Genomic DNA, 23,497 nt, shown 5'->3' on the forward strand with positions numbered 1-23,497 from the left:
AATGTGCCTTCAACTGAGTCTGGATACACATTATGGGCCAAAACATTGACGTAGAAAATTTCAGAATTAAGGCAGGTGTTTCCAGAGACAAAGTGTAAGAAATCAAGAATTTTTGGGTTGGAAAAATGCTTTCAGAGTTTTAACTGCTTTCTTACTGTTAAATTTCTTGTCTCCAAACACTTCTCAGCTGGAGGAAGCCCAGGTTTGAAGGCTTCTCTTCTGTCAGGAGGCCACACAGATTTAAACTTGGCAAAATCATGACACTCTCCACAATAGAAAATGCAACTTAAACTACTTTGTACAGTGTCATCTGACATCCATACTTGATAAACCACCATCTATTAATCAGTTTAGTTTGTTATTAATGGGTTTATTATTAATGAAAAGTGCTGTTATAACTAATTTCAAAATATACAAACATACAAAAAGAAGCATGCAACAAATCTTCTGTTTTCTTTTGTATTTTATAAACAATTCAACAGTAACAACAAAAACAGCAAACTAGCAGCTGCTAAATTAAAGCCACAAAAAACCTTGCATTAAAAAACCAGTAAATATTACTCTGACAATAAATAGTATCAGTTTTAGAACTTGTTATATGAAGAGATTGCTTTTTAAATATTAAGATAAAGCATCTTGTACTTTTGATTCAAATTTAAGCTCTATCACATAATTAATATTGAAGAGAAGCAAGGGTGATCTATTCATGGCATCTCAATATTGATAACTGAGCTGCATTTGCAAGAACAGGGAGCACTGAAATAATCTGAACATCACACCTCTCCTCCAAATGAAAGAGTGTCTCCCCCTGGCTCTCAGCAATTGAGAGCAGGGATGTGTCTCTAAAAGGTGGAATTTTTTCAAAAGTGTTGGAATGATTTAGAATCCCACTGGGACTCTGTGTCTAAAAGCTGTGCAATTGTGTCCTCTGAATATTTAACTGCTAAAGTAAACATCTGAACTTTGTTAACTTCAAGTGGATTAGGACATCACACCACTAAACAGATTCTAACACACAGTTTAAATGCAGTTTTCTGCTTTTATTGGTCTTTTAGTTTGTTAATTATAGTAAGAAGATGCGTAAGATGCAATGTATTTTTAGTCTTTTTTGCTAAGGAATGGAGGTTTATGCCTCGCATCTATCTGGGTTTTTTCCCTGGTAACTTTGAACCTATTTTGAAACACATTTCATGAAGAGAGAGAGCTCAGAAAGGCAGTGAGTTCCCACAAGATGCCAATCCTCAAAGCAGTTTAGTTATCAGCCTTCAAGGGTTGGGTGGGGAGCCCCTGAGAGCAGCCCTGGGTCTGTTTGCAGTGAGGCTGCAGTGTGTGTGCTCTGTTTTGAACACCATTTATTGCACCAGGAGAGAAATGAGATCAGCATTCACACTTGGAAAGTTTAGTTAGGAATTAAAAATTAGGCTCTGAACCAGGCTTCATCAGTTTTCTGTTCAAGATATTTCATGTTTCAAATGCTGAGGTTTCGTGCTGGGTCAATCTCATTACTTTTTAAAAAGAAATTGTTGAAGATAACTTAGGATGAGATGAGAGCTCATGTAAATTGGATGTATATATACACACACACATAATATATATATTATAATGTGAGCTGCAGCTGGCTTTATATCTCTGTAGACAGTTAACTGTAGAACTGTCAAAAAGGAAATAAAGGGAATTCACAGAAGTGGAACAGACTCTGAAGCTTAGGAAAGAATATGGTTAATGAAATACATCCACTTAAAAGGCAGTTCTTCATAAAATGTAAAAGAGTCCAGGTTATGAATCTCAGTAGCTTTGAACAAGCTCAGACCATTGCTACAGAGCCAAGTTATTATGGCCCAGATGTGGCATTGGATAGGAAACAGCCTGGAGGAGGAGATTTCTTCTTTAATAAAGACTCATATTCTATGTGGGGTTTTATATGGATTTATATATACTTAAATAAATAAATAAATATGTATTGTAGTTTTCTTTATCATTCAATGCTATCAATTTAAAATTGGTACATTACTAAACTTTGGGCCTAATATTATTACAAAAAATGAAACTCTAGTTAAACTTTGTGGCATTTTTATGTCACCCATAGGATCTTTCTGGTTTGGGGTTTGTATCTAAATCACTGGTTTTTAAAATGCATCTTCTGTATGATTTCAGTTATAGTTGTGAATGACTGGCATGTCTTAAGTGAAAGATCTCTTGTCCCCAGTGGTGGTTAAAGTCAGAGCTGTCGTCTTTGAGTTATTTTACTTCATGAGCTTTTAATCATACCCCAAGGACATGTCAAGCTCTTGCATGCTCTTTCTTTCAAGTATATTCTTTCACAAACACAGGCTGTGGAGGAGATGCTGTCATTTCTTCTCTTGTACCACTCCAAGCATATATTCATCATGGAAGGGCAAACTTATAAAAAATCTAATATCATACCAAATTGCAATTTGTGAGGTGTGGCACAATTTCCAAGGTTTAAAATTTTGGTGGTTGTAATACAACAGCTAAAGCAGTACTGAATGTGGTTGCAGTCAATCATTGCAGTCACTCTCTAAATAAATACTCAGTTTGTTAATTAGATGGAGTCAGTTGCCCTCGAAATTATCTTTGTGACATTTCTGTGAATATGAATTAATTTGAAGACATTGTGAGGTTTGTTCACCACTTTATTGAATTTTCTGTGCCTGAAGCATCAATAAGTATATTTATAGTAAAGCTATTGAACAATTTTGTTGGGTTTTTTCTTTTTCAATTATTGTTCTCATGGATCCCAACTGGCATGTTCCTTTGTCTCGTGTACAGCACAGCATCTGAATGTCCCAAGGGTTCACATATTTTCAGAGGGGACCTAACAACTGATTTGTCCTGCTTTTACTGCTCAGAATGGGATATTGTCCTGTTTCTGGCAGGTTTTGCTACAAAAGTGTAATGATGTCTATTGTGATTGCTGTTATTTTTGTATTTGTTATTTTATAGCTTCATAGGTAAGTAAATATTAGGTGGGGACTCAGTGTCTGAGTGTCATTTAGAGCTCCAGGCTCTAAAATTACCTCCTGTGAAACTTCAGTAATATCTTTGAATGGCTATGTATTAAATGACTGACTCAAATGTTTCTTTGTGCTAAAGGGAGCAGTGCTGCTTAGAGAGCTTGCAGTTTGCAAGACATTTTTGAAATGAACACCAGGAAGCACAGTAGTTGTATTTAAAATTATTTATTGATGGAGAAGTGAAAGAGTGATATTTAGACCAAGAATTGTTTTCAGGTAGAAATAGCCTGTTTTCCCCTCAAGCTCATTTCTGAATTTCAGGAGAAAAGACAGTCATAAACCTCTAAAAATATCTGAGGCTGAATTACCAGTGCTGAGCATTGCTGCTTTCTTTCTGTGGTACATTAGAAATCCACAGGTTTGTCCTTAGCTGCATGTGAGGACTTGAGGTTTGTAGCTGACAGGGTAGCCTGCTTCTGCTTTGGCTTCCAGCTCTAAGTTAAAATTCCCAGTGCTCATGCCAGCCTTTCTTTAGGTGCCTTTGCACTTAATTGTCACAGACATCTTTTATGAAAAATCCTTTCCTTAGGATTTTTTTCCTCTTGAGAAGCTAAGAGGCCTCAGGAACAAAATGTAAACAATGGTTATCTGCTGCTGTGGAATGCAACAGGTGGATCTGGGATTGGTCTCATGTGGTTGTTTCTAATTAATGGCCAATCACCGTCAGCTGGCTCAGACTCTCTGTCTGAGACACAAGCTTTTGTTATCATTCCTTCTTTTTCTATTCTTAGCTAGCCTTCTGATGAAATCCTTTCTTCTATTCATAAAATAATAAATCAAGCCTTCTGAAACATGGAGTCAGATCCTCGTCTCTTCCCTCATGCTCAGACCCCTGTGAACACGGTCACACTTAACGAAGTGGCACCGTCTGAGGCTGAGGCCAGGTGGGCACAGCTGGGCAGTAGAAAGGTCCTGCTGAGCCAGGAGCCATGGGAACAGTGGATGCAGGATGCAGGCACTGAGCTGAGTGCCTGGGTGGGTGGGTGGGTACCAGCCCTGCCCCAGCAGCTGCTCTGGCTCTGGCTCAGCCTCCCTGCACGTCTGTGCTGCGATCTGGGCTTCTGGGACAGCGTCGTGGGGCAGATGGGAACATGCACAGAGATCTCATCCTGTCACTGCAGCTTTTGTTGACACAGTCTCTGCCATGCAAGGAATCTGCCTCTGCTTTCCCTCTGCAGCAGCTTTACAAGCAGACTGTCACATACTCCTTGTTGTGCCTTGAGCTAATCAGTTCTGGAAAGGAAATGATGTACAAGATAATCTGAGCATGGAACATTTATATTATCATCATCTTGACCACAGATTACCTCTTCATTCTGAAAAATGCTTCTGATGTGATGCTTGGAGAGACATTTCAGTAAATTTGTTCTCCAGAAAATTAATGAAAAATATTGCTGTCGTAGTCATAGACATCTTTAGTCTTTAAAAACCACATAACATCTTGGAGTACTCAATCAACAAACAATAAAAAATAAATTCAATATCCATACAAGCTATCATCACGCGAGGAGCTTTTGCATTATGGTCTTACAGCAGTTTGAAATGCCACTTTCTGTACAGGCTTTAGATATATTTGCCACATTAAATAATAACTATGTATGTAATTGAACACACTTAATGATAACTCCTTGCCTACTACAGAATGTTTACTGAATTCTAGTGGCCTAGTGTGACTGAGGTCATGGTACATAAATCTGATTGTATTCCCAAATTAAACTTATATATACTTGTTGTGCAATAACAGCAAAGTAGGAAAATGAAACAAGCCTCCTCCCCAGTGTAGCTTTGAGAGCTTGGGAAATTATTGCTCTGTTGGTCAGATTGGTTACAAGGGAAGTTATTCCTGGTCCATTGAAATAATTTGTGTTAATGCCACCTACCTTGCAAGAGTCTGGTCTTGTGGTCTTTTGAAATATAAAACGTAATTCTGTGACCAAAATATTAGAGATGTTCTGTGATGCACCTGAGATTTTTGTACTGTATGTCTGAATAAAAATTATTAATGCAGAGATATCTTACTGCAGAAATAAACAAGTTACTCATACTCTGGGTTGCTTTATTTTGTTGGTTATTTTGTTGTCGCTTGCCCAATACCACAACTTATAACCTCTGACTCTCTAAAAAATTGCTTTTATGGTTTACTTTTATGGAGGTTTTTATGTTTAGAGCCCTTTCCAATCTTGAAAGAAATGAAATTTCTTTCAGTAGCTGTTGTCTTGAAGCGTGAATTGTTTAGCATTATGACTTGGCTGCATTTGAGTCACATTGCTGTATAATGGTTGTGCTCTGTCACGTGTTCATGGGGCAAAGAGCAGCACAAGGACACAGCATTTTGAATGCTGCACCATGGGAAGATTCTTAGGTTTCTCTGAAAAAAAGTGCCTTTTGAACTTAAAGCTTAAATAAAGTAAATTCTGACATTACCAATAATCAGTGGATTACTTCTCCAGATGGGAGCAGCTATGCACATCCACCTGAAATCTCCTGTTAATGATTATTTTTCCACCATGGTTTGACTAACAGGCTGCATACCTATTGAAATCAAGTATAAAGAAGTGTAGTGGAAGCTACCTAAAACAGGATACATGAACTCACTCTGTCTGCTAATAAAATTAAATTATTAATGGTTTAATTTCTTTTTTTTTCTTTTCCACAGGATTTGAGGTTCCAATTAACTCCGTGTTTGGGCCATTGCTTTGCCTGCCAGTACTTAATCTTTTTCGAAGGCCTCATCACTTATCTAAAACAAAAGAACAAGGTAAGGAGAAAAAGTAATGAAATGCAGCATGGCACATCTGTCAAAGGAATGGAAAGTAGCTTTAAAAAAATTCAGGATCAATGACGTTAAAAAATTATTTGTTGAGCACTAAATGTGATCATGTTAGGCATGTTAATTGTAAAGAATCTGTAAGTACCAGCATGTTCTTGCATACATTGAGGGTTTTGTTGTTTGTGTTTAAGAGATTTACTGTTGATGTAGCCACAGGACACAAATGACTGATAGGAGCGGTTGCTAAGTGTGCTTCTCTGTACTACTGAGTCCTCTGTAAGATTGTCTGACATCTTAATACTGAACTGTTGAATGTAATTAACATTTCTGAAGTTATTTAAGATTCATTTTTGGGTCAGTCTTGATTTATGTTCTTCAAATGTGCATAATGCAACACTGGGTATTGTATTAAAAGGCTTAAACGTTTCAGCACTTAGGGCTGTACAACCCTTTGTTGTTGGTAATAGAGCTGTCCAAAATACCTGGAATTCGCTTTTGCCATGTCACTTAGGATTCCAATAACACAGAGCAAGGCAGGCATAACTGGAGGTGACAGAGAAGAGTAGTAAAGTGATTTAGCCTTGACAGGCTAAGGATGTAAGGCAGATACATGTCCTGAAACATAGAAACCTTTCCTGAGCTGCAAAAGTGTAGCCTGCAGTGGCCACCCCTGCAGCCACTGCTGACATGCACAAGAGACAATATTGGGATCTCAGTTCTTTTTTTCTTTTTTTGCCCGCTCATTTTTTCTGCATTCTCACATCCCTTCGCAGGGTCAAGTTCAAACTAATATTAGCTGGTGCAGAGCAGGCTCAGTGGCTCCTTAATATGCTTTCACCTCAGGGTCTTTATATGAAAACCAGCAAGTTAGAAAGTTTGTTGGCCTCTCACCTTTTCAACATAAAATATCGTGTATTTGGTTTGGGAGTGTTAACCACACATCTCCTCTAGGGTCTCTCTCAAGTATGCTATTTTTAGTTTTGCTTTTCAAGCTGTGTAAAGGGTGTTATTAAGTAGCTGGGAAAAAATATTTAATCATCAGACCATGGAAACCCATAGGCCAGGCAGAAAATTGCCAGTGGTATTTGTCAGCAATAAGTAGAACTGGGTTCAGTAGGTGTGTTTGTAAAGCAGATTTGTTGCTGAGGGGAGTTGTCCCTCCACATCCAGAGCTGGTGATGGAAATGGCTCACTGATACAAGCATTTCTGAAGTATTTCCTAGAATTTCTATCAGAAATTAATTTTACATGTGTAGATTGTTGGCTTTGCTGTGCAAATCCTTTAGGTTTGCCAAATAACTGGGTTTTCCAGGGTTCTGAATCCTGTCTTGCTGTGACTGTGTCTTACAGCACAGTTGTCTTCTAGGTTGCCCATCTACTGCCTCATGTCTGCTAAAATTTCTCATGGTGCTGGTCTCTGACACTGAAAAAGATGATGAAACAACAAACATTTCTATAATTTAACAAAATTATAATAATTCTCTATAGTAATTATTATATATTAACTCCTTGCCATTGCTTATGGAAGCAAGATGGGATGCTTGTGTAGAATCAGTTACCGAGAGGGTCCATCTCCAAAAAAATTAATTAAGCTTTAATTTAACTACTCTTAATAGGACTTGAATATAAAGCACACTTGATTTGTCTATTACTCTTCAATTTTCTTTCAATTCCTCATAATTGCATTTCAAAGCTCTTCTTTCAATAGATAAACATCTCAAATTTATTTTTTAAAAGATTCTCTTATATTTTCTGGTTTAAGAAAAATTGACTTCTTTACCTTCCAAACCTTCCTGCTTCTTCATTTATTGGTGAGGCACATTAACAACTTAAAACAGATAATCTTTGTAATTATTCGCTTCTTATAAACATAATTATCTTATGATTAGTGCAGATGACATTAAAAAAAATCTTACACTGAAATGGTGCCTAAAATGAGTTATGTGCTAACTATGTATGCAGTTTAATTGGGACCCCTACTGATACTGAACACAGTTGGTTTGTTGAAACAAAATCAAGACTTAAATTATTACAGTGTTACATCTGGGATGTCTGAGTGTCTGTATCACCCAGTAATTTTTAACTCATTCACTGACATGAGAGTTTTTAGCCCAATGACTGATATTAACATGAAGGTGGAATTTTGAGACAAAATTGTTCCTAACATTCTAGTGAAAATACATGGCTTTGCAGTTAACAAAAGGATATTGAAAATGCCCTAAGGGAAGGCCACTTTGTGAGCTTCTCTGGAAAATTCCACAACAGAAAGAGATCTAATTAATGTGCCAAGTTTGGGAGAGGCATTTTAGTCAGAATCCCAACCTTTCTAACATGGCAGTGTCCACAATGAAAATGTGGAATGCAGGGAATTTCCAGGGCTCTGCTAAGGGAATCAGACTGGCTCCCTCCTCCTGTGCTCTGAATATCTCCCCCTTCCCCGTGGTACATATGTCCTGTCTGCCTGGAAGATGCTGGTATTTGATGTGAAAAAACCTGTCCTGCAGCCAAGAAACATTTACTTTCAGGTTATAATTTCTGTATTTAAAACCAAACCCTATTATACGCTTGTGGTTGGCTGGAATCATGTTTATGGTTTATTATATTTGCTGTTTCAACTACAAACAGAAAAATATCTGTTTTGTTTGTGGAGCAGCTTATTGTGCTTATTGAACAGTAACAAACCTTATGCTATGGATGAAAGAATGTGATTTATCTGTGTTCTTAAGTGTACTAGGTATGTGATTAGACATCACCCTCATAAATAGTGTCTTATGCTGTGATTTCATAAATTCCTGTTAGCTTGTACAATCAGGGAGGTTCTTAAGCACATGAAATATCTGTGAACATGTGGCTTCTCACCATTGCAGTGTCTTGGTAGGGTTACAGGCCTTCAAGATGAAATGTGGTTTCCTGTACAATTTGTGTAATGGATCTTTGGGGTATTCATACTTGCAAGACATATGTGGATTTATATGCCATAAAAGATAAAGCATGCTTTGCAGTTTCTATTCTAGATACAGCACCATTTGAAACGCTTGAGATTACATCCATACAGTGGCTGGTTTGCTCTGAGGATCTTAAACATTCATTTCTGCTGGTTTTCATATCAGAGAATCTCTATTAATATTGCCATAGTGAAACAGGAGAATGACTGCTGGGAATCTCCAGGCAATCAATGAAAAATACTTGGCAACAACACTGTCCTTTTCACTTTTATTAAAGGTTGTGAGAGCAATTTACAAACATTAATAACACATTACAGTAACCTCCTGAATCTCTGTGAGCATTCACTTCTAGAAAATTTAACCTAAGCTAAAAGTAGGTAACAGCTATGCTATGACAGTGGAAACAAACCATTCTCTTGCTTGCCTTGCTTTTTGTGGATCCTCTTGGACATCCGTGGAGTTTAGTTTCAAAAAATGCTCATCGGTCACAATTTCCAATCTCTGGACTTCAATTTTTGAAGCTAATCTTTGATTATTCCATCAGAGCTCTGGTCCATCTTGAGCTTTTTCATAGCTTGAGCTAAATTTTGAGATAATCTGAAGAATGAGAAGGAAACAAAAGCACTAACAACATTTTCTAATAGCAGTATTCACCTTGTTGGAGTATAGAAACTGTCTTAGAATGACTGTGTTCAATGTTCAATCAGTTTTACACTGTTGAAAGTTTAGACCCAATTGCAAAATTGCAAATTAGCAATAAAGAAGAGTAGTGAGCAATTCAAATGTCAAATAGCAAAGTCTTCTCTGACTTTGACAGGCATTTTATTATTTTTTTCTTTCTTTTTTCCCCCCTCTTTTTCCATAAATGTCTTGTTTAAGTTTTGCAGTGTATTCTATATGATAACATAAACCTTTTGATTCTAACTTGCTACACCTAACTATGCTGGCTCAATGTAGGGCAGTAAGTACTGAATTATCCAGTGTCAGAATGTGCTTGCCAAATTGCTATGCTCATGTCTCCTCAACTTGTCCCACTGGGATGGAGCCTCATTCCAACTTTCCCTCCACAATCCATTACCAATTACTGCCTGGCAATTCCAAGACAGGACTCCAGAGTCAGTGTAACTTGCAGAGATACCAAAGCAGACAATAGTACACTTTATTCCTAAGTATTTTGTGTAACAAAACCTCATTTTGGTATTAATGAAAATCTATGAAGTAAAAGTTTTCACACTGACCAGTACTATAAATCACATGTCAATGTACACTACCATTTGAATTGTGATCTCATGAACTCTCATTGTTTCTACTTATAACATCAAAAAGTATTTTTCAAGGACAGAATAAAATCACTTCTTGGAGAAATCTTGAATTATCTAGCAGCAAAATTCCATTATTCCTTTAATTATGTACATAAAGAAATGGAGTTGCTGTAGAATTCCAGAAATGCAATTTTTCAATAGTGCACCATGGAGACAGCTTCTTGCAATATTCCAGAGTTTTGTCCTTTAAGATAAATGTATTTTTATGCAGTTCAAATTATTTTACAAATCTTTAAAACATTATTTTACAAATCACTGATGTATTAAGTTGTCTTAATCATCTGTCTGCATTTAGTTTTCCAAAAGCACATGTGGTAGAGATGTTTTGTGGTTCTTCCAAATCTGTAAACCAGTGAATCAGAAACAGGAAAGATAAAATGAATGATTCAAAAGATAAATGCTGACCAAAGACCAGAGATACTTACAGTATTGTTATATTTTTGGTTTTCTGCCTGTAGGCCATAATTTTATATAGAAAACATTTTTTGGAGTAAATAAAGCTGATCACTATATACTATAAATAATAGCAGTATGTGCTTTTGCTAGCATTAGAAGGATTGTACCTTCTGTGATGCATTTTGCTAGCATCACAAACGCAGTAAGTGATTAAATATATATCTTCTGCCTGACAAATTTCACCTATACATCCACAAATGTAATCATATCCTGTTCTTTTCATCTTCTGGCTGGTAAAGCTTCCCAGCACAAGGGAGGCCTGTGGCACCCAAGAGCAGCTCCCAGGGCATGGGGATGCTGCTGGAGCTGAGCACTTTGGTGCCTGGTTTAGAGGGTCAGCACTGAGCCTCCCTCCTCAGGCTGCCAGTGAACAGACAGGCTACAAACATCAAACCTCATAGAGGAACTCAAATCACACCAGGCACAGGAGCTCAGAAGTGACTTTTATCCCAGTGAAATTCTACCAAGGCTTGCAGTGAGATGGTAGTTTCCAGATCTTTTTCCCAAACTTCCAGGAGTGTTTGTGCCCAGGTCTGAGCTCCCTGCATTCTCAAGTTGCAGCTGTGAGACCAAGCACAGCATTCATGCTGCTCCTCAGTAGTACATGGCTTCTAAAATACTGCTGTCCAAGCTCCGCTTCACTTAGGACTACACATAATGGTGTAGTAATAATTTTAGTAATCATTTTTCTAACAACTATCAAATTATAATACCAGAAATAATATTATAACTAGCAACCTCTTTGCTTGCAGCAACCTCTGCTGCAACTCTTCTTTATATCCCCAGAAAAATTATTTTGAGATTTTGTTGGATTTTAAGTGTTAGATAGCTTTCAGGTAGCTTAGTATACTGAATTTCTGTCTCTAGAGACTCAGATAAAACTCTGTGTAAGCAGACTGATCTCATCTAATCCCTGGTAGGCATTCTTCCAAATCTTAAAACTACAACTGTAGTCATGTCAAAGTAATTTATTTTTTTGTTTAACCCAAGTAGCTCAATACTTGGATTAAAAAAGAAGAGGTGAAGCAGGCCAGGACTTCTGTAGGTGAGAAAGTTGGAACAGTAGTAATACTGTCTTGGTGGTGCTATTCTTTGTTGTACATGTTAATTCCAGCTGAAAAAAACCCCAAAATTGTAAAAAATGTGTCAATTATGGGAAGAAACTGTACAAAACCAAACCAAGACAGCATGTGTAAGCTCTTGTGTAAGCTCTTAATTAATTACTGCAGATTTAATTTGATTTCTATCTAAACCACAGCCAGCAGGATTGTATTTGTTGGAAAAATAGATAATTTCAATGCAATCAACTTGTCTCTGTATTTTCTATTCCTTCATTTAAGAAGATTTTACATGTAATTTTCATCATAATAAACATAATGAGATAGATAGTAATACTGAATATATCCAAACTGTTTTAGCAGCATGGCTTGTTCCTCATAGTGTCAAGAAGTTTAGGGATGACAACTTGAATAAATCTAGATTTTTCAGGGCATTACTCCCCCTGACTCCTTCAGAAATCCCCTTGGAAAAAATTGTTCTCTCTCATCTCCAGTGTCAGGAAGACTCACTCTTTCAGCTGGGTAGGTACAGACATGCTGCAGTCACCCAGCTCTTGCCTTTCATCAGTGGGATGTGTAAAATTTGCAGTTTCAGCACAACTTGTCCTGTGGATCTCTGCCTGTGTGATGTTCAAGTAGGAATGGAAATTTCAAACCTGTCTCAGAGCATCTCACAGAGCTCAGGCAGCAGCACTGACATCAGCATGCTGGGCACTTAGCCATGCCTTTGCTCAGTGCTCTGCCACCCCCAAACTTGCCTTAGGCAGGGCATGTCTGCAGTCACTCCTTACTCAGAGCACTTGGAGATTCTCTCCCAGAATCTGATGGCAGAACTGCTGGGGGCCATCAGCTGTGAGACAGCAAAGTGAATTTCTAGAGGACAGGTTGCTTGCCTGTTATGTAATAGACAGTTTGAGCACTGGACATACTCCTTCACACTTTGCTGCTTTTTTTCTCCTCTCAGTCTCTTTAAAATACCATTACAGTTCACCATTCAGGAGCAAAGGACAGGAATTGTTCCAAGTGTTGGAAGGAGTGAGTATGTGCTCTTAGAGAGGATGCTGCAAAGAATCTCTTCATGGCAAAGAGCAGATTCTGGATCAGCCACTGTCCTCTCATGGTTCCTGCAGGCTGTCAGATTCAGAGCAGGCTTGGCTCTGCAGGTGACATTCAAGTTCATGTATGGACAGTCATACCAAATAGTGCTGGATGGACATTTTCAAAGTCATTTGGAAATAGAAGGACAGACCGAGATCGGGGGAAAAATTGAATTATAATTCAATGATCCCATATTTATAAATTATCTAGTATCTATAACAGTTTAAAATAGAATTTATTTGCTTTAATAATTAATGGAAAGTTCATAGTAGGTAATTTATTAATAATACAGTGTCATCAGTATGGATTATGTCCAATTCCTATTTCTATTCTGTTGAACCTACTGATCTGGTTTATGGCAGCAGCAAGAAGCTCAGTTTGAAACAGTGAAAGGAAGCCTATTACCTTGTTTTCAAAATAAAATATGGAGATATGTGTGGAATACAAAGCTTCTGTTTGAGGTCAGGAGTAGCTACAAACACAGAAGGCAGTGTTTCTGTTTAGATGATTGCTAAAGGTCACAATGCATAAAAATGCTGGAATATGTAGGCACTTCGATTTGAGTCACACCACTAAAATCAATGCAATGACTTTTATACTTATTGGCATAATTATTCTATTGAGACATTTACTTAAGTGTTCTGCTGATTCAGATCCAGAATATACAAGCTTGCTGCAAAGGCAAAGCCTGTCTCATTTGAAAGGTACAGTTTGCAGTTTCCGAAATTCTTCATTATTCCATTACTAATTCAAGCTGTTTCATGTACCCTTACTACATAAGTTAGTATTTCCCCACAAGAAGTGTGTATGTACCAGCTTGAAAATGGGGTTTTTATAGCAGTGGCAATCAGTAGGAAGGGGTTATTTATTTTTATCTGTGTTCAGATTTTTTTTTTCTTGTTTTCACCAAGCAGGTTTCTCAAGCTGCAATACTCTGACATTGTATCTGAAAAAATTTGCTGCCGAGTAACAAATCCCAATGTTTTCAGGGGGAAAAAAGCCAATATCTAGTTAGTGATATTGCTAAAGAGATTAGGATTTTACTTCTTAAGAAGGTATATCTGTTTGCTTCACTGAGAAAATTATAAACTAATATGCACCAAATATGTTGTTCCAGCTATGATGGTTTCATGTAAGCACTGTAACAAGTGAAAATTGATAAAAATTGGAAGCAATGGAATGGGTTGATTAAGTCCATATCCAGAACTGCACACTGTAACAGCACAGGTGGTTTTCATTACACTCTGCTGCTGGTGAAGCCAGACCTCCTGGTGGCTATCAGAGTTTCTACTACATGTGTGTTTGTGTGTACAGCCCATCTGCTTTGTAAGTTTTAGGAGAAAGGAGTGAGAAACTCCTGTTGTGATTATATCTTAAGTGAAGGATGCAGTGCATTGGTTGCACAAAATATTGTTCAAGCACACATTCCTATATTGGCCAAGAACGAAATTTCAGCATTATTTGCTTTGTTTTATGCTGGGTAAGTGCAGGAGAAGTGGGACAAGAATGTGTGGATGAGGCTTGTGTTTGATGTTTCGCCCTGTCAGACTGAAATTGCTGGGAATGGTGGAACTGCTGTCGGTGGTGGCTGCGGTTCCTGGCTCTCTCTGAGGCTGTGTGAGAGAGGAGGTGCATCTATCCCCTGCTTTCACAGCAAACTGGTGTCTTGTGTTTGTGTGCTGTCAGTCTCACGTAGGTAGTTGTTAAATCTGGCTAGGGAGCATCCATCAGTAATGAATAACAATTTTATGGTAAAATAGCAAAGTTATTTTGGAATGGGATCTGGTGACTTCTAAAATGTTTTTACAAAGCTGATCTATGTACTTCATTAAACACTATTTTCTCCAAAACTATCACCTCTGATTCAGACATTGCCTCAAATAATTTTCTTATTTAGAAAGCAGAGGAAAAAATGTTCTGGGTTTTCTTTTAAAATTGTTTCCTTCTTTTTGACTGAAAATCTTTCTTGAGTTCTCTTTGTCAGTATTTCCTATAAATAAAAAGCAGCTGATGTACAAGAATGTGCCTAACAAATTTCTATTTATGGCTGTATAGAATTTTACCAGTTGCATGGAATTTTCTTGTTTGGCCAGTTCTTAGCCTTTACCTGGTAAAAATCTTTCAATGGTATCATAAGATAACCAGTCCAGCTGAGGTATGTTCTTTAATCAGTGTATTTCCACTTTTAGAAATAAAAAAATATCTCAATAAATGTAGAAAAGGTTTATGGAATCCTAATAATTGATTCATTTAGACTCTGATTTGTTTTCTTTGCTTTTGAGCATGGCTTGCATGTAACGTTGGTCATTACCCTAAAATTGGGTGTTGTGTGTTGCATCCCTTGGAGTTTCCCCTTATCTAATGCCGAAAATGTTTTCCTGCCTTTTGTGTTACTGAATTAAAATTGTTCAAATAGGGGTGTGTGCACATTTCAGGGTTTAGGAGTATGCAAAGGCACAGTTATTATTTTGATTTATAGAAATAATGTGCTGACTTAAAATACAAAAGTACTGCTTTGTGGTAGAACCACCTGCATCCTCCTCACTTTAACACAAAGTTAAACCATTAAAAGAGCAGCACAGTTAACATGAAAGAGATTTCCAGAAGCACCTGATCATGAAATACCTTCCCCCATACACCTGCACATGGAGAGGAGGGAGAAATTAATTCTTAAATCCTTCTAGCAAAACTGTTGCTGATCTTTAGACATTTGTCTTTGTGCTATTTCCCTTACCAATTCCCAGCCAATGGACAAGGACACAATGTATTACTACTTTCTGTGTGATTCATTCCTTAAAAAACAATCTGTTCTTTCAGTGACACTTGTTATTAATCAAGATTTTTTGCTTTCATTAGAGTAGTTGTTGGCTCAATCACTTCAGTATATGCAATCACTAACTTTTTCCATTACACTGGTGAATAGGTGCTCTTATATGTCTGTCAGAGGGATGCTGGTACATTTAGTATGATGCTTTGCAATTTCAGTGAGAACATTAATGGTTGAAGTGTGATTGCTTTTTTTTTTCCTTTGAGAGAAAAAATGTAACATGTTCTCCTTAGAGAGAAAAGAGAGAAGAATGATGGAAATTTCTAAACTCAATTTATTTTTGTATCATTAAAATGTTGAGAAGTACCAAGGAATACTCCTGCAGAATCAATCATTTCATAATGTATCTGCAGAGGCCCCAGACTTGCCTATCCTGAAGAGAATGCTGAAAAGGCTAAAGTATCAATTTTGTACAATAGTCCATGTATTTGCAGAATATAGCACAAAAATTCTCACTGTTGCAAATGAAATGCAGGAGGGAGGGTGTGTGTACATAAAACCTTTATGGACATGGTATTGTTTTCTGTGCAAAATGTTCTGTGTGGAACAAATAGAAAGACAAAGGAGATGCAATACATCACTGAGTAATTATATCTTTCCTTTGCTTTCTGTGAGCTAATTTCCAGAGGAGCCACAGGTCCCAAGGCATCAGCCCTTTTGCCAAGGGCAGCAGGCTCACTGTGCCCTGCTGGCACTGCCCTTCTCCCCCCTCATTGCTGCACAATGGGGCTGAGGTGTGCAGAGAACACCTGGGGCTCCCACAGGCAGAGGAACACACTGCACTGATGCCTTGAGTTTTAGCTTTCATATTTTTTAGATTCTGTACTGCCTTAGTGTGTGACTCTGAGCTTCATAAGAAGTGTTAGCAAGTTCTCTTCACAGTTTAGTCAGACAAAACAATCTTTTTCCAGCCCGAGAACCAAGGACACTGATGCAGGTTTAGGCCCAAAAAATATAAACAGTAAATTGAGGAGACAAAACTGGGAAGATTGGACTTTATAACCTGGAGCTGTAATTAGAGAATTAACCCCAATATGTAACTGGACCAAAACTTATAAAAGTGTGAAAACATGTGACTGGTTGTCCATCTTGGGCCCAGCTCAGGTCCATCTTGAGTGGAGCCATGGCCAGGCTCTTGCACTGCCCAAGGTGTATCCTTGGGTCTTTTAATAAATACCTACTTTAAAGGTCTTTTAATAAATCCCTACTTTATTCCTCTAATACTGTCCAGACTCTATTCCTGTAGCCTCTTTAGGCATTACACTGCTGCCCAGTGCTTCTCTCTCCCCCCACATTAACACTGAACCAGTGTGGGACAGGATGATGCCACTGTCTGCTGAATGGCTGAAAACTCTGCAGGAGTTCCTGACTCACTGTTTTTCAATGAAGATGTTATTAATAAAGAATAAATTTTTCTTCCTGTAGAGATTTGATGTTGGCAGATGCAGCCCTCTGCTCTTGGCCCTGTTTGTTGCCTATGCTGTGTATTCAGCTGGGTGGCACATGAGGCCCAGGCATAAAATTGTTACTTATCCCAGGATGACTATCTTTTTTAATTTTTTTAATGTCTTAAAGCTTTTATTAACATTCTGAGAAAAATAGAAGCTTGTTTGAGATACATGATGTTCTGCACTGTGTAATTTATCTCTGTGTACTTTCTGGAGTTAATGAAGTTATTGAGTAATCACACCATGTCCCTTGCAGCTTTTTTGGCTTATTGCATATGTGAAATAGGCAGTGATATATTAGGGGCTGTCTCTTATAGAAGAGGTGTGGATCATATTAACAGCCATTGTGAAGTTATATTTTGAGTTATACAACTAATGGTATTTATTGGTCTTCTTTTTTTTTGTTTTCATTTATGTCTACTTTGGCTTGTATATATGTGAACAATGTAGTGGTTTAATTGCCAATAGAATCCGGGCTGAAAGACAGTTTTTAAGGAGTCCTGGTCTAATACCAAAGTAATGCAGTGTATGAATCTGGTGGGAGGAGAACAGGAAACAGAAAGGAGCATATGGGATGTGGCTACAAATTACTGTGTTCTTTATCTGCCTGTTGGAACATGATGCTTTAACTGTGAAAACTGAGGAAAGCTGTCTCTTCTGGATCATTGCCTTCTCATTGTTACTTTTTTCCACCCAGTTATTCTCATATTTTAAATAAAGGCTCTGTCAGTAACGTGTTTTAAATAAACGTAAGAATGGAGGAATTGGATTGGATAAGATTTCTAAGAAAATAGCTGTAACCAACAGCTCTAGGTTGAAAATCAATTAGATGATTTAAGGTGCAGAACCTCTTAGGTTTTGCACTGCAGTGATTGTTCATTGAAGCAAGTAGTTCTTTCCTGAGGAGTTGGTTTCTCCATCCATGATGAAACCTTTCTGTAATTGCAGAGCAGAAGTTTTATTGTGTAGGGCCCTGTTTTAGTAGTCAGCTGGAAAACTTTAAATACAGTATTATATCAGTGGTCACTCATGTGCCATTTCAGCAATACTTGTCAAAGATGCTGCCCCCCAAAAGAACAAGTTTTCTCAGAGAGGAGCTCTTGGGAAAGTTCATCTGCAGGGGCAAGTCAAGCATATGAAAGAAAAGGACCAGCTGTGTTTAGAATAGCCCAGTCTTTCCCAAAAGAATGCATTGTTGCACTGTTAATCCAAATACACCAGTCTTGATAAACTTTGTTGCTTTATTTAGGATGGTGAATTTTCCTTATTTTAGAAAATCAGCAGTATTCAATATCAAAATCAATGATTTCTGATACTATGTGAAAAAAAATTGATGACAGTTGGAGAAAAAAATCCTGATTAAATAGCACTTAGACATGGTATCAATATTAAGCTACATACAATTAAAATGTTAATGGACAGTAATGTTCATGTGATGCATTTGTTCTAAAGTACTACAAATAATGCCCTTTACAAATACTATGAATCTACTGTTGAAACTGGCCTGGCTATACTTAGTTTGCATGTGCAGACACTGCTTGGGCTCCTCTGTTGCTTTACAAATCCACATTTGGTCATAATTGTTTTCAGCCAGTTCCAAAGTATTGCTTTGTCCTTTTGTTGTATTCCATGTTCAAAGCAACCTCCAGTGCCACTGGAGATTTATTGTTGGGCCCAGTTTCAATTCTTGGAGTGCTACCAAATTTGTGTTTATCAGAAAAATGAGATTGTTTAATATTATTATACACACAGCACTTTAAACACATTCCTGTTACTTAAATGTGTTTTCCCTTTATTGTAAAATGTGTACAACTGGCACACCCCAGAAGTTCAGCAGATTTAGCTGTGCTGAACCAAAGTTCAATTTTGACGCTCTCCAGAGGTCTAGATAAGACAGAGGTGCCTCCTTGCTCCATCCATGTGCAAACAGCCACTTGGCTTTTGCCTGGGGTTGTTGTAGGCTTCTAACGAGGAAGAAATAGAAGCGCACTGATGTGTGATTTGCATCCTTCCTAAATTCATTGCCTTTCTTAAAATACTTAGCTGAATTTAGTGCTCAGATTAAAAATGCTATTTCAGTAATTGTTTAAAGGCCAACTGGCGAGGCACTAAACAAAAGCTATCATGTTTGTAAAGTAAAAAGCATTTTCTGTAACAGCTTCTTGCTATTTGTTGATGTGGTGGGGAATGGGAAGGCTTTGAAACCTACTCTATGAATCATTCCCAGCATTTCATGTTACTGAAACGTGAATATTACTTTTAAATGTGTAACTATGCTATTAGAGCCTTCTGTGATTTAGAGTGATCTTTCAGAATACTAAAAAGTCATTATTTACTTTCTTCCAGTCTATTAGTGCAGAACAAGGCTCGCACTGGCTCTGCGGTGGCAGGGTTGATTGGCTCTCAGTGGACTTGTCTTGTTAATAGGAGGAGAGAGGCTCTTGCTGGTATTTCTGCTCCTGCCTGAGACTCCTCTAGACAGCCAGTTGTGCTGCATTTGATCAGCCTCCCTGGGGTGACAAAGCAGGGACCCTCACACTTACCCTCACCTGCAATAAGCACCTGCTCCTCACCTGTGCCAGAGCTTCCAGAGTTTCCCAAACACCGAGACTGAGCAGCAGGGGCTAAGAGGAGTCACCTCAGTGAGACATCAGCCTTATGAATCTGGAGTAATCCAGCCTCAGCAAGGTTTGGCAGCTCTGTAGGATCTCATAATTTTCCCCTTCTACGCTCCTTGCACATGCTCGTGGAGCTCGCTGATATTTACATGATGGGGCTTGGATCACTTTGTCTCCTACAAATGGAATGTCTAATGCACTCTTTGTCTCGTCATTAATTAAACATTGGAAATGTTCTGTTGTAGGGTAATTGTGTTTCTGACACAGCTGCAGTAAATGTGAACTCTTTGAAAGCTTTGCAGGAGCTGTAGTTCTGCAGCCAGGAGGGAATGAAAAAGGAGTGTTGCAGAGGTGATGTTTACATACAGCTCCTTGCAATACTCCTGCCAGTGGCTATTTATTGAACTTTAAATACATGTGTAGTAGCTGTCAGTAGCTGTATCTGAAATGGCAAGACAGAACAAGCCAAGACCTATACAAAAATATAGGCTTTCATTAAATTTCAAACCATTTTTCTAAAATCAGTAAAGCTGTATTTTCACCTGGTTTTATTAGACTGATGTCCATTAAAACCCACTACTGTTAATTTGACTGCACATTTGACATCAGCAACAACAAAAGTCCCATTCAATATACCTTTAAATTGCTTTGGTTATGTCACAGTTGCACTTAGTTTTCTTTTTAGTAGCTGGTACAGTGCTGTGTTTTGGATTTAATACAGAAATAATGCTGGTAATAGACTGATGTTGTGGTTGCTGCTAAGTAGTGCTTCCCTAGGTCGAGGATTTGTCATGTTCAGTCCTTGAACAAGTGCACAAAATGATGGGAGGGAGCATGGCCAGGACAGCTGACCCAAGCTGGTCAAATGCTCATGGTTTGAGTGAGAGCTATGTGTTAAAAATGATTCTAACAAACAATGTGAAATTGGTGGTGGCCATTTATATTATGAATCACTAACAATTGAATAATCTCTAGTTTATTTTCTCCAGGCCATGGTATCTATTTTATGAATGCACTTGTACTTCATAAATCATTCTCAAGAGCAAAAGGGAGAAAAATGAAAAATCCATTTTCCTTCAACCCCTTGGGTCTTTATTTAATTTTTAATGAAATAGAGAGGATACTTCATCAATGGCAGCAAAGGAGTAATGGCTTTAAACTGAAAGAGAGTGTGTTTAGACTAGATGTTAGGAAAAATTTCTTCTATTTGAGGATGGTGAGGCACTGGCACAGGCTGCCCAGAGAAGTTGTGGATTCCCCATCCCTGGAAGTGTCCAAGGCCAGGCTGCATGGGGCTCAGAGAAACCTGGTCTGGTGGAAGGTGTCCCTGCCCATAGCAGTGTGTAGAAACAAGATGATCTTTAAGGTCCCTTCCAACCCAAACCAGTCTGTGAGTCTGATTTTGTGAGAAAAAAAAACTTGAACTGCAGGTACTGAAAAATCCCAACCCACAGACCAAAACAAATAAAGTAAAAGAGATGCCTTGAGACACAAAGCAAATTTGAAATTAAATACATTTTTGAAGCATTTAAAGATTTGGCAGTTACTTAATTTAGCCATAAAATGTTCTTATGTAACATACAGCAGAATGCAAACAATAAATATTAAGCACTTACAGAATTTTTAGCTGGCACAATCCTTATTTGAGGCACAAATGTATCAATCCTATTTGCTTTCTGATTCTGGCTCAGTGAGAGATCTGGGATCAGAACAATTCTGCCTTTAATGTGGTATTTGTCTTTTGTCCTTATGGTAGACATTGACTGTAAAGCTGTGTATGTGTCACAGGGAAAGCATCACTCAGCTGAATTCTGTTAAATGAAATAGTGCAATATGTTAATATTGTGTGAGACCAGAAAAATATTTTTCTTTTGTTCCTTTAAGAATAAGCTTTCACAGTTTGAGGCACAATAGTTTAATGAAATAATCTGATTTAGCCTCCTGTGTATCACTGACCCTTTTATTTTACACAGGTACCCTTGTATTTTATTTTGTTAACACTGATATCATGTACTTCAATCTCCATCTGATTCTGTTTTGAAGATATCAATAAGAAAAACAATGTAGCGACTTTGGGAGGGTGATGATGGTGTTATTTGGTGTTTTACTTGAAAGATTAATCAACCCTTAAAATATGTCCCTTATTCCCAGGTCAAAAATTTCCATCCTGAGCTTCTTTATAGAGTATGTTTCACACTTGCTCCCTTCAATTTTATTGTTTTTTCTTAGATGGAGACTCAAATGTCTCGGTGAGCTCTTAGTCCTTTCCTTCATAAATGTTCATGATTTGGTTTTTCCTACTGTGATCAAATTATTCATTTGTTTTCTTAAATGGGAATACCAGGAGCAGATTGAGTCATCTGGTGCCTATCTTGCCCCATTTCATGTAGTAAAATGAGCAAATACATTGTGGCTTTTTGGTAGAAAAGAGGAAATCTTGCAGTTCAGTCTTTAGCAGCAAAGATACCCGTGTCATGGAGTGGTCATGTTACAGGAACCTTGGTCTATTGTCAAAAATACACAGTGCTTTTTACTTGCCTAGCCATAACTCAGTCCATATAGGAGTTTTCTATACAGAAGAAGAAAAATCTCTCATTCTCACACTAATGGAATTTGCTTTAAGAAATATTCCTATTACAGCCATTATTAACTTGGTTTCCAGTGCATCATTCAGATTGCAAGCATCTAGTAGGTATCTCATATCTCTTTCAGAAAGCAGGTGAGGAATCTAGATCATCTCAGTGCATTAGACTCAATCACCTTTATGTATTATGGCACTTTAAAAGTCTATTTTAAAGAATAAGAATTAGAGCTTGATTTACATTAATGGTCAACATGTAATTCAGTCAAGATTAATGCTTGTCTTTAGCCCTATACTATCATTCTGAATTATTTCAGCAGGTATTTGTATACTGCCTGCATTGTAAAATATAAAAATATTCTTTATGGAGCAAAAGTGAAAATGCAGCTGTTTTATTATCAAAGGGACAAATTTACTATTTGCTGCTACTTTACCATGGATGGCACTAGTACTACTGACTTGCTCCTTTCTGTTGATATTGCCAGAACATGTTGCTGATCATTTATTTCCTTCTCCAAATGTGCTTTCCCCAACTTGTTGCTGTGTCTGTTATTATCATGCCACTCATGCCAACTATGTGTGGAAGTTGCATATACAATTCTTGATACTTTTATTACACACAGAACAGTCTGTGAAAATAAAACTCTATTTCATCAGCTCTCAAACAGCATATGAAAGCTTCTTACAGTCTTTAGAGTTCCATCTTTGTTGTGTACTGCCAGCAAAATGACTCCCTCTATAGGAAACCTAAACATTCTTCACACCCATTAGCAGCTGAAGCTCTCCTAATAGTCAGTTTTTTTCTCTTATGCACTGTGATTAGTTGTTTTGCTGCCTTGGATGGCAGTTCTGCTAAATTTTTATTGCTTCCTGTGCTTATGGCTCATTTATTGTTTTTCATCTGTTTGCTTACTGAATAGATTTATTACCTTAGCAAAAAATAATTCTCTTGAGATAACTGCTTATTTCCACAGAGGATTCTTCAGTTTTAAATTATTGTGCAGTTTTTGTGTTGTATTACTCATGTACAGAAGAATTTTGCTAGGAATCTGCATGGATTCTTTTAGAAAAGCTCAGCAAGGAAAAATTAAACTTATTTTATAAGTTAACACATTTAGACCTTTGCCTTTAAAGAAAATTTCCCTGAATGTCAATTTTCCTCCCAGACTAGAAATTCTAGTGTTGCTATGCATTTTCAAAGGAACTGTGAAAGCTCAGTGTTTTGAGGCGATCAGATCACTTATCTTTCTCTAGATACATGATCAGATTTTAAAAAAATAATTAGGCACTGCACAACTGCAGCTTATTCTCAGTGTAGTAAGAAGTGAGCATGTGTCAA

At 37.6% G+C, this 23,497-nt stretch overlaps 1 protein-coding gene across 4 annotated transcripts in view; it reads left to right on the forward strand.

Moving 5' to 3' along the window:
• TENM1 (teneurin transmembrane protein 1) overlaps positions 1-23,497 on the forward strand; it is a 775,300-nt gene that overhangs the window by 302,133 nt on the left and 449,670 nt on the right. For all 4 annotated transcript variants that reach the window (XM_054289924.1, XM_054289930.1, XM_054289929.1 and 1 more), the window contains exon 3: positions 5,692-5,793. The gene's annotated coding sequence lies outside the window, so the exon portion shown is untranslated. The remainder of the gene's footprint in view (positions 1-5,691; positions 5,794-23,497) is intronic.

The sequence above is a fragment of the Melozone crissalis genome, unplaced genomic scaffold (assembly GCF_028551555.1).
Source record: "Melozone crissalis strain CALT ecotype California unplaced genomic scaffold, PUWL_Pcris_2 ptg000068l_1, whole genome shotgun sequence".
Taxonomy (NCBI): domain Eukaryota; kingdom Metazoa; phylum Chordata; class Aves; order Passeriformes; family Passerellidae; genus Melozone; species Melozone crissalis.